The sequence below is a fragment of the Osmerus eperlanus genome, chromosome 11 (genome assembly GCF_963692335.1).
Source record: "Osmerus eperlanus chromosome 11, fOsmEpe2.1, whole genome shotgun sequence".
Taxonomy (NCBI): domain Eukaryota; kingdom Metazoa; phylum Chordata; class Actinopteri; order Osmeriformes; family Osmeridae; genus Osmerus; species Osmerus eperlanus.
The window spans coordinates 270,754-283,741 of record NC_085028.1 but is presented as its reverse complement, the minus strand read 5'-3'; the positions used below and the strand labels follow the sequence as shown (position 1 = coordinate 283,741).

The 12,988-nt window shown below is 46.1% G+C and overlaps 16 non-coding genes across 16 annotated transcripts; all 16 read left to right on the top strand.

The window, feature by feature from the left end:
- Nucleotides 1-4,000: 4,000 nt before the first annotated feature.
- Nucleotides 4,001-4,073, top strand: trnav-cac (transfer RNA valine (anticodon CAC)). Its single transcript has one exon. It is a non-coding gene; the product is annotated as a tRNA-Val (tRNA).
- A 337-nt stretch (nucleotides 4,074-4,410) lies between these two features.
- On the top strand, nucleotides 4,411-4,483 carry trnav-aac (transfer RNA valine (anticodon AAC)). Its single transcript has one exon. It is a non-coding gene; the product is annotated as a tRNA-Val (tRNA).
- Nucleotides 4,484-5,156: 673 nt separating this feature from the next.
- Nucleotides 5,157-5,229, top strand: trnav-cac (transfer RNA valine (anticodon CAC)). Its single transcript has one exon. It is a non-coding gene; the product is annotated as a tRNA-Val (tRNA).
- A 337-nt stretch (nucleotides 5,230-5,566) lies between these two features.
- Nucleotides 5,567-5,639, top strand: trnav-aac (transfer RNA valine (anticodon AAC)). Its single transcript has one exon. It is a non-coding gene; the product is annotated as a tRNA-Val (tRNA).
- A 682-nt stretch (nucleotides 5,640-6,321) lies between these two features.
- trnav-cac (transfer RNA valine (anticodon CAC)) lies at nucleotides 6,322-6,394 on the top strand. Its single transcript has one exon. It is a non-coding gene; the product is annotated as a tRNA-Val (tRNA).
- A 337-nt stretch (nucleotides 6,395-6,731) lies between these two features.
- trnav-aac (transfer RNA valine (anticodon AAC)) lies at nucleotides 6,732-6,804 on the top strand. The gene has a single exon. It is a non-coding gene; the product is annotated as a tRNA-Val (tRNA).
- A 673-nt stretch (nucleotides 6,805-7,477) lies between these two features.
- Nucleotides 7,478-7,550, top strand: trnav-cac (transfer RNA valine (anticodon CAC)). Its single transcript has one exon. It is a non-coding gene; the product is annotated as a tRNA-Val (tRNA).
- A 337-nt stretch (nucleotides 7,551-7,887) lies between these two features.
- Nucleotides 7,888-7,960, top strand: trnav-aac (transfer RNA valine (anticodon AAC)). The gene has a single exon. It is a non-coding gene; the product is annotated as a tRNA-Val (tRNA).
- A 673-nt stretch (nucleotides 7,961-8,633) lies between these two features.
- Nucleotides 8,634-8,706, top strand: trnav-cac (transfer RNA valine (anticodon CAC)). Its single transcript has one exon. It is a non-coding gene; the product is annotated as a tRNA-Val (tRNA).
- Nucleotides 8,707-9,043: 337 nt separating this feature from the next.
- trnav-aac (transfer RNA valine (anticodon AAC)) lies at nucleotides 9,044-9,116 on the top strand. The gene has a single exon. It is a non-coding gene; the product is annotated as a tRNA-Val (tRNA).
- A 673-nt stretch (nucleotides 9,117-9,789) lies between these two features.
- Nucleotides 9,790-9,862, top strand: trnav-cac (transfer RNA valine (anticodon CAC)). The gene has a single exon. It is a non-coding gene; the product is annotated as a tRNA-Val (tRNA).
- A 337-nt stretch (nucleotides 9,863-10,199) lies between these two features.
- trnav-aac (transfer RNA valine (anticodon AAC)) lies at nucleotides 10,200-10,272 on the top strand. The gene has a single exon. It is a non-coding gene; the product is annotated as a tRNA-Val (tRNA).
- A 682-nt stretch (nucleotides 10,273-10,954) lies between these two features.
- trnav-cac (transfer RNA valine (anticodon CAC)) lies at nucleotides 10,955-11,027 on the top strand. Its single transcript has one exon. It is a non-coding gene; the product is annotated as a tRNA-Val (tRNA).
- A 337-nt stretch (nucleotides 11,028-11,364) lies between these two features.
- trnav-aac (transfer RNA valine (anticodon AAC)) lies at nucleotides 11,365-11,437 on the top strand. The gene has a single exon. It is a non-coding gene; the product is annotated as a tRNA-Val (tRNA).
- A 673-nt stretch (nucleotides 11,438-12,110) lies between these two features.
- On the top strand, nucleotides 12,111-12,183 carry trnav-cac (transfer RNA valine (anticodon CAC)). The gene has a single exon. It is a non-coding gene; the product is annotated as a tRNA-Val (tRNA).
- Nucleotides 12,184-12,523: 340 nt separating this feature from the next.
- On the top strand, nucleotides 12,524-12,596 carry trnav-aac (transfer RNA valine (anticodon AAC)). The gene has a single exon. It is a non-coding gene; the product is annotated as a tRNA-Val (tRNA).
- The last annotated feature ends 392 nt before the right edge of the window (nucleotides 12,597-12,988 follow it).

The following is a 12,988-nucleotide window of genomic DNA, read 5'->3' as shown; positions in this document are numbered from 1 at the left end:
TCACCGCTATCAAGGTCCATCTCATCATCATCATCCGTTCTCTCATCAGCTCTGATTGTAACGTTTCTGTAGTCAGGGTGTGTGTCAATGAGCTTTGATAGTCCTGCTACTACATTTCTCATGTTTACAGTGTGAAACAGCTGGTGGCCTTTGTAAACCAGACGTCTTTTCAGCTTCACTCTGTATAACTGGGATGAACTGCATGGTCTTGGTAAAGTATTTACCGTTGTTTCCACCTCGGATGGCACCGACACCACAGCGCCATGTATAGCTGCTTGTCGACCTTTAGGAAGTGTGACAATCTTGGCAAATGGCAGTATTTTAGCCAAAAGTTGTCTTTCCAGCACGTTCAAATCACAGAGCTCTGGGGGAATGGGCTCCAGCTCCAGGTTGTTAGCCACAGCAATGGATGATTTGTTTCCTGCCTTCAAATGGGAATGACAGCTGTGACAAATCCACTCTTTTTTCCTTTCTTCTGGTACAGTGCATTGTTCAGGACCTTGACATTTATCGTCGCACACATGGACATATTGCCCTGTCAAACAGACAGCAACAATGTGTGGATTCTTCTTGTAATTGCTGCGATTGCAACACTTTACTTGGTTGGGGAAAAGGGTGCGATGGCACATTGTGCACACAAAAGTTGGTCCAGCTTTAATGCATTCCTTGAAAGTGGATATAGCTGTCTGCATTAGGCTGTTGTCAACTGGTTGATTGTATTCACGTGTAGAATGAGTCCATTGTCTGTATTTCCTACTTACTTTCAAGGCACAGCGCATCTTGTGGGCCATCTTAAAACATGCTTCACTGTGACACTTGCTTTTCATGTAACTGATGCATTGTTGCAAATGATGTTTTCTGAAAGCAGGATCATTGTGATACTTGTGGCGCAAAGCTTCCTTTTGTTTTTTCCTGAAAGCAGGATTGTTGTGGTACTTGTGGCGCAAAGCTTCTTTTTGCTTATTTAAGTGATGTTTTCTGAAAACATGATCATTGTGGTACTTTAGGCGCAAAGTTTCTTTTTGCTTTTCTCTGAAATCTGCATCTGTTCTGTATCTGCTGGTGTTGTGTGCACCATGCATTACTTGGGTTCTTTGTCTTCTCTTTTCTTTGTCGCTGTTCTACATTTAACTTGGGAAATGCATTACTGTCCTTTGACATGCCTTGTGTGGATGGTGCATTGAATGACTGCAGATGTTTGTTGGGTGGGAATCCATTTTGTGTTACATCTTTGGTCTGTGTCACCTTCTCCACATGCTTTTCACTTTGTGGCTTTTCAGATTGCACTGATAGGTATGGCGAACCACCGGATGTCTTGGACGGTGAAAGATGTCTTGCATGTTGAAATGCGACTGGCATGAAGTCATACTGTAGTCCATCAATAGGGCCTCTGCAATCTGTCAGTAGCAATTCATACAAAGTATGAATCCTTGCAACCATCTCATTCAAATGTGTGAAAGTAAGCATAACCGCTTTTCCATTTCTGTCAGGTAGTCCATCTGCATTTCGACAATGAGAATCAAACAGTCCATATCTTCCAGACTTGTCTCTGAACACAGCAATGCAATATGGTGATATACTAAGGAGGGCATGAGTAACACCCGCAGAGAGACACTGAAGTCTTGTGGAGAGATCAAGAAACCAAGCCTGGTTGTGACCGTCTCCCCTGGCTCTCACGCATCCCATCTCCACCGGAGATTTAAGTACATTGTACTCATGTTGGTCATTGTTGATTCTGTGTGGTAGTTCCTCCATGGTCAAGTGTTGGCTTTTATATTTTTTTCCTCGCTTTAGCTGTTTTATAGTTTTGTCATACAATCTATTGCCCGTGTCCAGTATCTTGTCAAGATCAGCCTTCCTCAGGTCATCAACCTCATTGTGATATGCCAAAAATGTCAGAGCCATGCATGTACACTGCTTGTTCCTTGACTTTACATAGCCAATACGACCCTGATGAGTTGACGCCTGCACTGATATCTGACTTTGTAGGATGCATTGTTCTTGAATATTGTAATTTTCAGAAGTGGAAATCACACTTCCATTGGGCTCTTGAACTGGAAACTGAGCTGTGCATGAGGATGACACCACAGGTTTTCTACACACTTGTCCACATTCACCATCACTTCTGTGTGGCTCTGCACTCTGCAAGCGTGGGTCTGAAAGGTCCAATTTAGACCAGCGCAGCTTTGCAGACTGAGATTTATTTCCCTTACGTGGCATGACTGTATTGACACTGCTGAAATGGCTGAAATTCTGATTAATGTGTAATAGTTATTACAAACCTGTAAGCTTTGTCTGGGATGAAAAAGTGGAGTAGAATCGGAAGATCTTTATACAGAGTAAATAAGCTAGTTTACATACCTCAAATGCTGGCTACTGTAGCCTGTACTTGTTATTACCAACCTTTAACCAGAAGCAGTCCAAACTGTAGAGAAAAGAACCTTGGAGATGTGGGCACAGATCTGGAACGACTAGAAAATAAAAACACAATTTCAAACACAAAAGTGTTATTGGAAAGAAATTTATGACTGATTATGTGATACCTTGAAGTATATGGCATGTAAATATACAGCGTCTTATGAGGGTCGATTTAATGGGACTATTTAAGTTAATTAATATAACAAGATATAAGCTTATATAATTATTAATACTTATGTGATTCTACAATAATTAACATTTTGAACACAATTATAGTTTGTTTATTAAGTCAGAATTGTAAGAAAATTAAAAACAGATGCAGTTGTGTGTTGGTTACACAACTTCACTTTGGCCAGGCGCTTCATTCTCAGTACAGACATGAAAGGTGAAGCATTTCATCTTGTGTGCTTACTGGTAAAAAATAGTCTCTCCCTAGCAGGTATTCAACACACACAGTGGCACAATGATACAATAATTGGTGTTCCTAAATTAGTTGGGGTAAATATTGTGTAAAATAAGTCAGATAAAAAAACTGTAGTCTGCATATAAAGCAATCTGCTAACATGACCATGCAGGTGTCTAGTGTATTGGAAACCGCACGTGTATGTGGGACGATTGGATGTAGTACGATGGGATTTATACTAATTTACCTTCACAAATGTCACTGGGCAACAGGGCTCAGTCTGGCCTTCTGGAGATGCAGAACACAGATCAGGAACCATTCGAAATAAATAAGAACATAATTGATGGATCGCGACTCCAGTCGAGCTGTCGAGAACAACTTATGGCTTTTAAAGCTCTTCAACAGCAATCAAGATCCATCATGCTGATGACAACCACGAAGGGACTCGAACCCTTAATCTTCTGATCCGAAGTGAGACGCCTTATCCATTTTTTTTTTTTTTTATCTTTTTATTGGTGTTTTCTTCAATTCACAAGTTTACAATACACACTGATATTCATATATGCATAATCACACACAAAAACCACCACCACTTCTCCCACGGAACATTATTTACAAAGCAACTCCTTCGTCACCAATTGATTAACATTTTTCCCCCTTCGCCTTCAGAAATTAATGTATTCCCATGCACAAAGAAGGATTTTACCTCCACTCCACCATAAGTCCAAAGAAGTCCAATGCTTCTCTTCATGAGTGTTTTAAACAAGGGTTTTATCTTGACCTTGCGCCCTTCAAAGTGGGCAAAGTTCCGTCGTAGCACCACAGCATATCTGGCGTGACTTAAAACAAAGTTAATTAAACACAGATTAGCTTACGCGTGTAACGAACATGCATTTGAATCAGGTGTGTTGGAGCCAAGAAACCTCTAAAAACATGCAGGACAGGGGTTCCCTGAGGACAGGGTTAAGAACCACTGATCTAAAGCATGCTGGCCTGAGGACAAGGGTTGAGAACCACTGCCTTAGACCGTCTCAGTGCCCGCTGACTTGTTGAAGAACCATATCAACTGGTTCATGAGCCCAAATGCCCATTTGACATAATAAAGGCGTGTCCTCGTTCTGTGTCCTTGTTTGTGTGTGTGGGGGTGTGCAGTGAGATTCTGTTGTTGGTTAGGAAGAAGTTTCCGTAGTGTAGTGGTTATCACGTTCGCCTCACACGCGAAAGGTCCCCGGTTCGAGACCGGGCGGAAACATGTCCCCTTTTATCAGCAGTCTCGTAAATAATTGATGCATTGTCGACAGTTACAAGTTTGTTGGAGTACCCTGGTGCCACATGCTCCGTCGTTTTCTGTAGAGCTTGGTAAGGGTCCAATCAGGTCTAACGCATGCAGAGCAGGGAAACCTGAGGTCCAGGATTGGGAAAGGTTGCTTTGGACAATCTCATTTGTTGCTAGCTTGCTGAAGAAGAGTATCAACTAGTTCATGAGTCGAAATGCCCATGTCAAGATTTTAAATATGTGTCCTTGTTCTGTTTCCTTGTTACTTGCGTGTTTGTGTGTGCACTGGGCTTCTGTCTTTCAGGATTTGGCAGTTTCCGTAGTGTAGCGGTTATCACATTCGCTTAACAGGCGAAAGGTCCCAGGTTCGAGACCGGGTGGAAACTTCTGCATCTTTCCTCGGTTTTCGTCCAATGGCGATCCTCTCGAGAGTAGTTAATGTCCCATGTAGTCCCAATGTCCCAAGAAGTCCCATGATTCAGTGGAGTTGACATGTTATTCTTTGAAATGGGAAGTCAGTGCCACTTGTGCGGATTCGCCTTTTAAGCCGTTCCGTTGTTTCTACCAGTCGGTAGAATCCCGTTCAGCAAGATTACCATGAATGTCATGGGCCAAGGACCTTTGTTACTTCTGAGACCTTCAGACCAGTCGTTCGCGATCCTGGTCCCACCTGCCCTGCCCTGCATGTTTGAGATGTTTCCCTGCTCCAACACACCCGATTCAAATAAGTGGGTCGTTATGTAGCTCTCTAGAAGCCTTGTAACGAACATGCATTTGAATCAGGTGTGTTGGAGCCAAGAAACCTCTAAAAACATGCAGGACAGGGGTTCCCTGAGGACAGGGTTAAGAACCACTGATCTAAAGCATGCTGGCCTGAGGACAAGGGTTGAGAACCACTGCCTTAGACCGTCTCAGTGCCCGCTGACTTGTTGAAGAACCATATCAACTGGTTCATGAGCCCAAATGCCCATTTGACATAATAAAGGCGTGTCCTCGTTCTGTGTCCTTGTTTGTGTGTGTGGGGGTGTGCAGTGAGATTCTGTTGTTGGTTAGGAAGAAGTTTCCGTAGTGTAGTGGTTATCACGTTCGCCTCACACGCGAAAGGTCCCCGGTTCGAGACCGGGCGGAAACATGTCCCCTTTTATCAGCAGTCTCGTAAATAATTGATGCATTGTCGACAGTTACAAGTTTGTTGGAGTACCCTGGTGCCACATGCTCCGTCGTTTTCTGTAGAGCTTGGTAAGGGTCCAATCAGGTCTAACGCATGCAGAGCAGGGAAACCTGAGGTCCAGGATTGGGAAAGGTTGCTTTGGACAATCTCATTTGTTGCTAGCTTGCTGAAGAAGAGTATCAACTAGTTCATGAGCCGAAATGCCCATGTCAAGATTTTAAATGTGTGTCCTTGTTCTGTTTCCTTGTTACTTGCGTGTTTGTGTGTGCACTGGGCTTCTGTCTTTCAGGAGTTGGCAGTTTCCGTAGTGTAGCGGTTATCACGTTCGCTTAACACGCGAAAGGTCCCCGATTCGAGACCGGGTGGAAACTTCTGCATCTTTCCTCGGTTTTCGTCCAATGGCGATCCTCTCGAGAGTAGTTAATGTCCCATGTAGTCCCAATGTCCCAAGAAGTCCCATGATTCAGTGGAGTTGACATGTCATTCTTTGAAATGGGAAGTCAGCTACCCTGGTGCCACTTGTGCGGATTCGCCTTTTAAGCCGTTCCGTTGTTTCTACCAGTCGGTAGAATCCCGTTCAGCAAGATTACCATGAATGTCATGGGCCAAGGACCTTTGTTACTTCTGAGACCTTCAGACCAGTCGTTCGCGATCCTGGTCCCACCTGCCCTGCCCTGCATGTTTGAGATGTTTCCCTGCTCCAACACACCCGATTCAAATAAGTGGGTCGTTATGTAGCTCTCTAGAAGCCTTGTAACGAACATGCATTTGAATCAGGTGTGTTGGAGCCAAGAAACCTCTAAAAACATGCAGGACAGGGGTTCCCTGAGGACAGGGTTAAGAACCACTGATCTAAAGCATGCTGGCCTGAGGACAAGGGTTGAGAACCACTGCCTTAGACCGTCTCAGTGCCCGCTGACTTGTTGAAGAACCATATCAACTGGTTCATGAGCCCAAATGCCCATTTGACATAATAAAGGCGTGTCCTCGTTCTGTGTCCTTGTTTGTGTGTGTGGGGGTGTGCAGTGAGATTCTGTTGTTGGTTAGGAAGAAGTTTCCGTAGTGTAGTGGTTATCACGTTCGCCTCACACGCGAAAGGTCCCCGGTTCGAGACCGGGCGGAAACATGTCCCCTTTTATCAGCAGTCTCGTAAATAATTGATGCATTGTCGACAGTTACAAGTTTGTTGGAGTACCCTGGTGCCACATGCTCCGTCGTTTTCTGTAGAGCTTGGTAAGGGTCCAATCAGGTCTAACGCATGCAGAGCAGGGAAACCTGAGGTCCAGGATTGGGAAAGGTTGCTTTGGACAATCTCATTTGTTGCTAGCTTGCTGAAGAAGAGTATCAACTAGTTCATGAGTCGAAATGCCCATGTCAAGATTTTAAATGTGTGTCCTTGTTCTGTTTCCTTGTTACTTGCGTGTTTGTGTGTGCACTGGGCTTCTGTATTTCAGGATTTGGCAGTTTCCGTAGTGTAGCGGTTATCACATTCGCTTAACAGGCGAAAGGTCCCAGGTTCGAGACCGGGTGGAAACTTCTGCATCTTTCCTCGGTTTTCGTCCAATGGCGATCCTCTCGAGAGTAGTTAATGTCCCATGTAGTCCCAATGTCCCAAGAAGTCCCATGATTCAGTGGAGTTGACATGTTATTCTTTGAAATGGGAAGTCAGTGCCACTTGTGCGGATTCGCCTTTTAAGCCGTTCCGTTGTTTCTACCAGTCGGTAGAATCCCGTTCAGCAAGATTACCATGAATGTAATGGGCCAAGGACCTTTGTTACTTCTGAGACCTTCAGACCAGTCGTTCGCGATCCTGGTCCCACCTGCCCTGCCCTGCATGTTTGAGATGTTTCCCTGCTCCAACACACCCGATTCAAATAAGTGGGTCGTTATGTAGCTCTCTAGAAGCCTTGTAACGAACATGCATTTGAATCAGGTGTGTTGGAGCCAAGAAACCTCTAAAAACATGCAGGACAGGGGTTCCCTGAGGACAGGGTTAAGAACCACTGATCTAAAGCATGCTGGCCTGAGGACAAGGGTTGAGAACCACTGCCTTAGACCGTCTCAGTGCCCGCTGACTTGTTGAAGAACCATATCAACTGGTTCATGAGCCCAAATGCCCATTTGACATAATAAAGGCGTGTCCTCGTTCTGTGTCCTTGTTTGTGTGTGTGGGGGTGTGCAGTGAGATTCTGTTGTTGGTTAGGAAGAAGTTTCCGTAGTGTAGTGGTTATCACGTTCGCCTCACACGCGAAAGGTCCCCGGTTCGAGACCGGGCGGAAACATGTCCCCTTTTATCAGCAGTCTCGTAAATAATTGATGCATTGTCGACAGTTACAAGTTTGTTGGAGTACCCTGGTGCCACATGCTCCGTCGTTTTCTGTAGAGCTTGGTAAGGGTCCAATCAGGTCTAACGCATGCAGAGCAGGGAAACCTGAGGTCCAGGATTGGGAAAGGTTGCTTTGGACAATCTCATTTGTTGCTAGCTTGCTGAAGAAGAGTATCAACTAGTTCATGAGTCGAAATGCCCATGTCAAGATTTTAAATGTGTGTCCTTGTTCTGTTTCCTTGTTACTTGCGTGTTTGTGTGTGCACTGGGCTTCTGTCTTTCAGGAGTTGGCAGTTTCCGTAGTGTAGCGGTTATCACGTTCGCTTAACACGCGAAAGGTCCCCGATTCGAGACCGGGTGGAAACTTCTGCATCTTTCCTCGGTTTTCGTCCAATGGCGATCCTCTCGAGAGTAGTTAATGTCCCATGTAGTCCCAATGTCCCAAGAAGTCCCATGATTCAGTGGAGTTGACATGTTATTCTTTGAAATGGGAAGTCAGTGCCACTTGTGCGGATTCGCCTTTTAAGCCGTTCCGTTGTTTCTACCAGTCGGTAGAATCCCGTTCAGCAAGATTACCATGAATGTCATGGGCCAAGGACCTTTGTTACTTCTGAGACCTTCAGACCAGTCGTTCGCGATCCTGGTCCCACCTGCCCTGCCCTGCATGTTTGAGATGTTTCCCTGCTCCAACACACCCGATTCAAATAAGTGGGTCGTTATGTAGCTCTCTAGAAGCCTTGTAACGAACATGCATTTGAATCAGGTGTGTTGGAGCCAAGAAACCTCTAAAAACATGCAGGACAGGGGTTCCCTGAGGACAGGGTTAAGAACCACTGATCTAAAGCATGCTGGCCTGAGGACAAGGGTTGAGAACCACTGCCTTAGACCGTCTCAGTGCCCGCTGACTTGTTGAAGAACCATATCAACTGGTTCATGAGCCCAAATGCCCATTTGACATAATAAAGGCGTGTCCTCGTTCTGTGTCCTTGTTTGTGTGTGTGGGGGTGTGCAGTGAGATTCTGTTGTTGGTTAGGAAGAAGTTTCCGTAGTGTAGTGGTTATCACGTTCGCCTCACACGCGAAAGGTCCCCGGTTCGAGACCGGGCGGAAACATGTCCCCTTTTATCAGCAGTCTCGTAAATAATTGATGCATTGTCGACAGTTACAAGTTTGTTGGAGTACCCTGGTGCCACATGCTCCGTCGTTTTCTGTAGAGCTTGGTAAGGGTCCAATCAGGTCTAACGCATGCAGAGCAGGGAAACCTGAGGTCCAGGATTGGGAAAGGTTGCTTTGGACAATCTCATTTGTTGCTAGCTTGCTGAAGAAGAGTATCAACTAGTTCATGAGTCGAAATGCCCATGTCAAGATTTTAAATGTGTGTCCTTGTTCTGTTTCCTTGTTACTTGCGTGTTTGTGTGTGCACTGGGCTTCTGTCTTTCAGGATTTGGCAGTTTCCGTAGTGTAGCGGTTATCACATTCGCTTAACAGGCGAAAGGTCCCAGGTTCGAGACCGGGTGGAAACTTCTGCATCTTTCCTCGGTTTTCGTCCAATGGCGATCCTCTCGAGAGTAGTTAATGTCCCATGTAGTCCCAATGTCCCAAGAAGTCCCATGATTCAGTGGAGTTGACATGTTATTCTTTGAAATGGGAAGTCAGTGCCACTTGTGCGGATTCGCCTTTTAAGCCGTTCCGTTGTTTCTACCAGTCGGTAGAATCCCGTTCAGCAAGATTACCATGAATGTCATGGGCCAAGGACCTTTGTTACTTCTGAGACCTTCAGACCAGTCGTTCGCGATCCTGGTCCCACCTGCCCTGCCCTGCATGTTTGAGATGTTTCCCTGCTCCAACACACCCGATTCAAATAAGTGGGTCGTTATGTAGCTCTCTAGAAGCCTTGTAACGAACATGCATTTGAATCAGGTGTGTTGGAGCCAAGAAACCTCTAAAAACATGCAGGACAGGGGTTCCCTGAGGACAGGGTTAAGAACCACTGATCTAAAGCATGCTGGCCTGAGGACAAGGGTTGAGAACCACTGCCTTAGACCATCTCAGTGCCCGCTGACTTGTTGAAGAACCATATCAACTGGTTCATGAGCCCAAATGCCCATTTGACATAATAAAGGCGTGTCCTCGTTCTGTGTCCTTGTTTGTGTGTGTGGGGGTGTGCAGTGAGATTCTGTTGTTGGTTAGGAAGAAGTTTCCGTAGTGTAGTGGTTATCACGTTCGCCTCACACGCGAAAGGTCCCCGGTTCGAGACCGGGCGGAAACATGTCCCCTTTTATCAGCAGTCTCGTAAATAATTGATGCATTGTCGACAGTTACAAGTTTGTTGGAGTACCCTGGTGCCACATGCTCCGTCGTTTTCTGTAGAGCTTGGTAAGGGTCCAATCAGGTCTAACGCATGCAGAGCAGGGAAACCTGAGGTCCAGGATTGGGAAAGGTTGCTTTGGACAATCTCATTTGTTGCTAGCTTGCTGAAGAAGAGTATCAACTAGTTCATGAGCCGAAATGCCCATGTCAAGATTTTAAATGTGTGTCCTTGTTCTGTTTCCTTGTTACTTGCGTGTTTGTGTGTGCACTGGGCTTCTGTCTTTCAGGAGTTGGCAGTTTCCGTAGTGTAGCGGTTATCACGTTCGCTTAACACGCGAAAGGTCCCCGATTCGAGACCGGGTGGAAACTTCTGCATCTTTCCTCGGTTTTCGTCCAATGGCGATCCTCTCGAGAGTAGTTAATGTCCCATGTAGTCCCAATGTCCCAAGAAGTCCCATGATTCAGTGGAGTTGACATGTCATTCTTTGAAATGGGAAGTCAGCTACCCTGGTGCCACTTGTGCGGATTCGCCTTTTAAGCCGTTCCGTTGTTTCTACCAGTCGGTAGAATCCCGTTCAGCAAGATTACCATGAATGTCATGGGCCAAGGACCTTTGTTACTTCTGAGACCTTCAGACCAGTCGTTCGCGATCCTGGTCCCACCTGCCCTGCCCTGCATGTTTGAGATGTTTCCCTGCTCCAACACACCCGATTCAAATAAGTGGGTCGTTATGTAGCTCTCTAGAAGCCTTGTAACGAACATGCATTTGAATCAGGTGTGTTGGAGCCAAGAAACCTCTAAAAACATGCAGGACAGGGGTTCCCTGAGGACAGGGTTAAGAACCACTGATCTAAAGCATGCTGGCCTGAGGACAAGGGTTGAGAACCACTGCCTTAGACCGTCTCAGTGCCCGCTGACTTGTTGAAGAACCATATCAACTGGTTCATGAGCCCAAATGCCCATTTGACATAATAAAGGCGTGTCCTCGTTCTGTGTCCTTGTTTGTGTGTGTGGGGGTGTGCAGTGAGATTCTGTTGTTGGTTAGGAAGAAGTTTCCGTAGTGTAGTGGTTATCACGTTCGCCTCACACGCGAAAGGTCCCCGGTTCGAGACCGGGCGGAAACATGTCCCCTTTTATCAGCAGTCTCGTAAATAATTGATGCATTGTCGACAGTTACAAGTTTGTTGGAGTACCCTGGTGCCACATGCTCCGTCGTTTTCTGTAGAGCTTGGTAAGGGTCCAATCAGGTCTAACGCATGCAGAGCAGGGAAACCTGAGGTCCAGGATTGGGAAAGGTTGCTTTGGACAATCTCATTTGTTGCTAGCTTGCTGAAGAAGAGTATCAACTAGTTCATGAGTCGAAATGCCCATGTCAAGATTTTAAATGTGTGTCCTTGTTCTGTTTCCTTGTTACTTGCGTGTTTGTGTGTGCACTGGGCTTCTGTCTTTCAGGATTTGGCAGTTTCCGTAGTGTAGCGGTTATCACATTCGCTTAACAGGCGAAAGGTCCCAGGTTCGAGACCGGGTGGAAACTTCTGCATCTTTCCTCGGTTTTCGTCCAATGGCGATCCTCTCGAGAGTAGTTAATGTCCCATGTAGTCCCAATGTCCCAAGAAGTCCCATGATTCAGTGGAGTTGACATGTTATTCTTTGAAATGGGAAGTCAGTGCCACTTGTGCGGATTCGCCTTTTAAGCCGTTCCGTTGTTTCTACCAGTCGGTAGAATCCCGTTCAGCAAGATTACCATGAATGTCATGGGCCAAGGACCTTTGTTACTTCTGAGACCTTCAGACCAGTCGTTCGCGATCCTGGTCCCACCTGCCCTGCCCTGCATGTTTGAGATGTTTCCCTGCTCCAACACACCCGATTCAAATAAGTGGGTCGTTATGTAGCTCTCTAGAAGCCTTGTAACGAACATGCATTTGAATCAGGTGTGTTGGAGCCAAGAAACCTCTAAAAACATGCAGGACAGGGGTTCCCTGAGGACAGGGTTAAGAACCACTGATCTAAAGCATGCTGGCCTGAGGACAAGGGTTGAGAACCACTGCCTTAGACCGTCTCAGTGCCCGCTGACTTGTTGAAGAACCATATCAACTGGTTCATGAGCCCAAATGCCCATTTGACATAATAAAGGCGTGTCCTCGTTCTGTGTCCTTGTTTGTGTGTGTGGGGGTGTGCAGTGAGATTCTGTTGTTGGTTAGGAAGAAGTTTCCGTAGTGTAGTGGTTATCACGTTCGCCTCACACGCGAAAGGTCCCCTGTTCGAGACCGGGCGGAAACAAGTCCCCTTTTATCAGCAGTCTCGTAAATAATTGATGCATTGTCGACAGTTACAAGTTTGTTGGAGTACCCTGGTGCCACATGCTCCGTCGTTTTCTGTAGAGCTTGGTAAGGGTCCAATCAGGTCTAACGCATGCAGAGCAGGGAAACCTGAGGTCCAGGATTGGGAAAGGTTGCTTTGGACAATCTCATTTGTTGCTAGCTTGCTGAAGATGAGTATCAACTAGTTCATGAGCCGAAATGCCCATGTCAAGATTTTAAATGTGTGTCCTCCTTGTTCTGTTTCCTTGTTACTTGCGTGTTTGTGTGTGCACTGGGCTTCTGTCTTTCAGGAGTTGGCAGTTTCTGTAGTGTAGCGGTTATCACGTTCGCTTAACACGCGAAAGGTCCCCGGTTCGAGACCGGGCGGAAACTTCTACATCTTTCCTCGGTTTTCGTCCAATGGCGATCCTCTCGAGAGTAGTTAATGTCCCATGTAGTCCCAATGTCCCAAGAAGTCCCATGATTCAGTGGAGTTGACATGTCATTCTTTGAAATGGGAAGTCAGCTACCCTGGTGCCACTTGTGCGCATTCGCCTTTTAAGCCGTTCCGTTGTTTCTACCAGTCGGTAGAATCCCGTTCAGCAAGATTACCATGAATGTCATGGGCCAAGGACCTTTGTTACTTCTGAGACCTTCAGACCAGTCGTTCGCGATCCTGGTCCCACCTGCCCTGCCCTGCATGTTTGAGATGTTTCCCTGCTCCAACACACCCGATTCAAATAAGTGGGTCGTTATGTAGCTCTCTAGAAGCCTTGTAACGAACA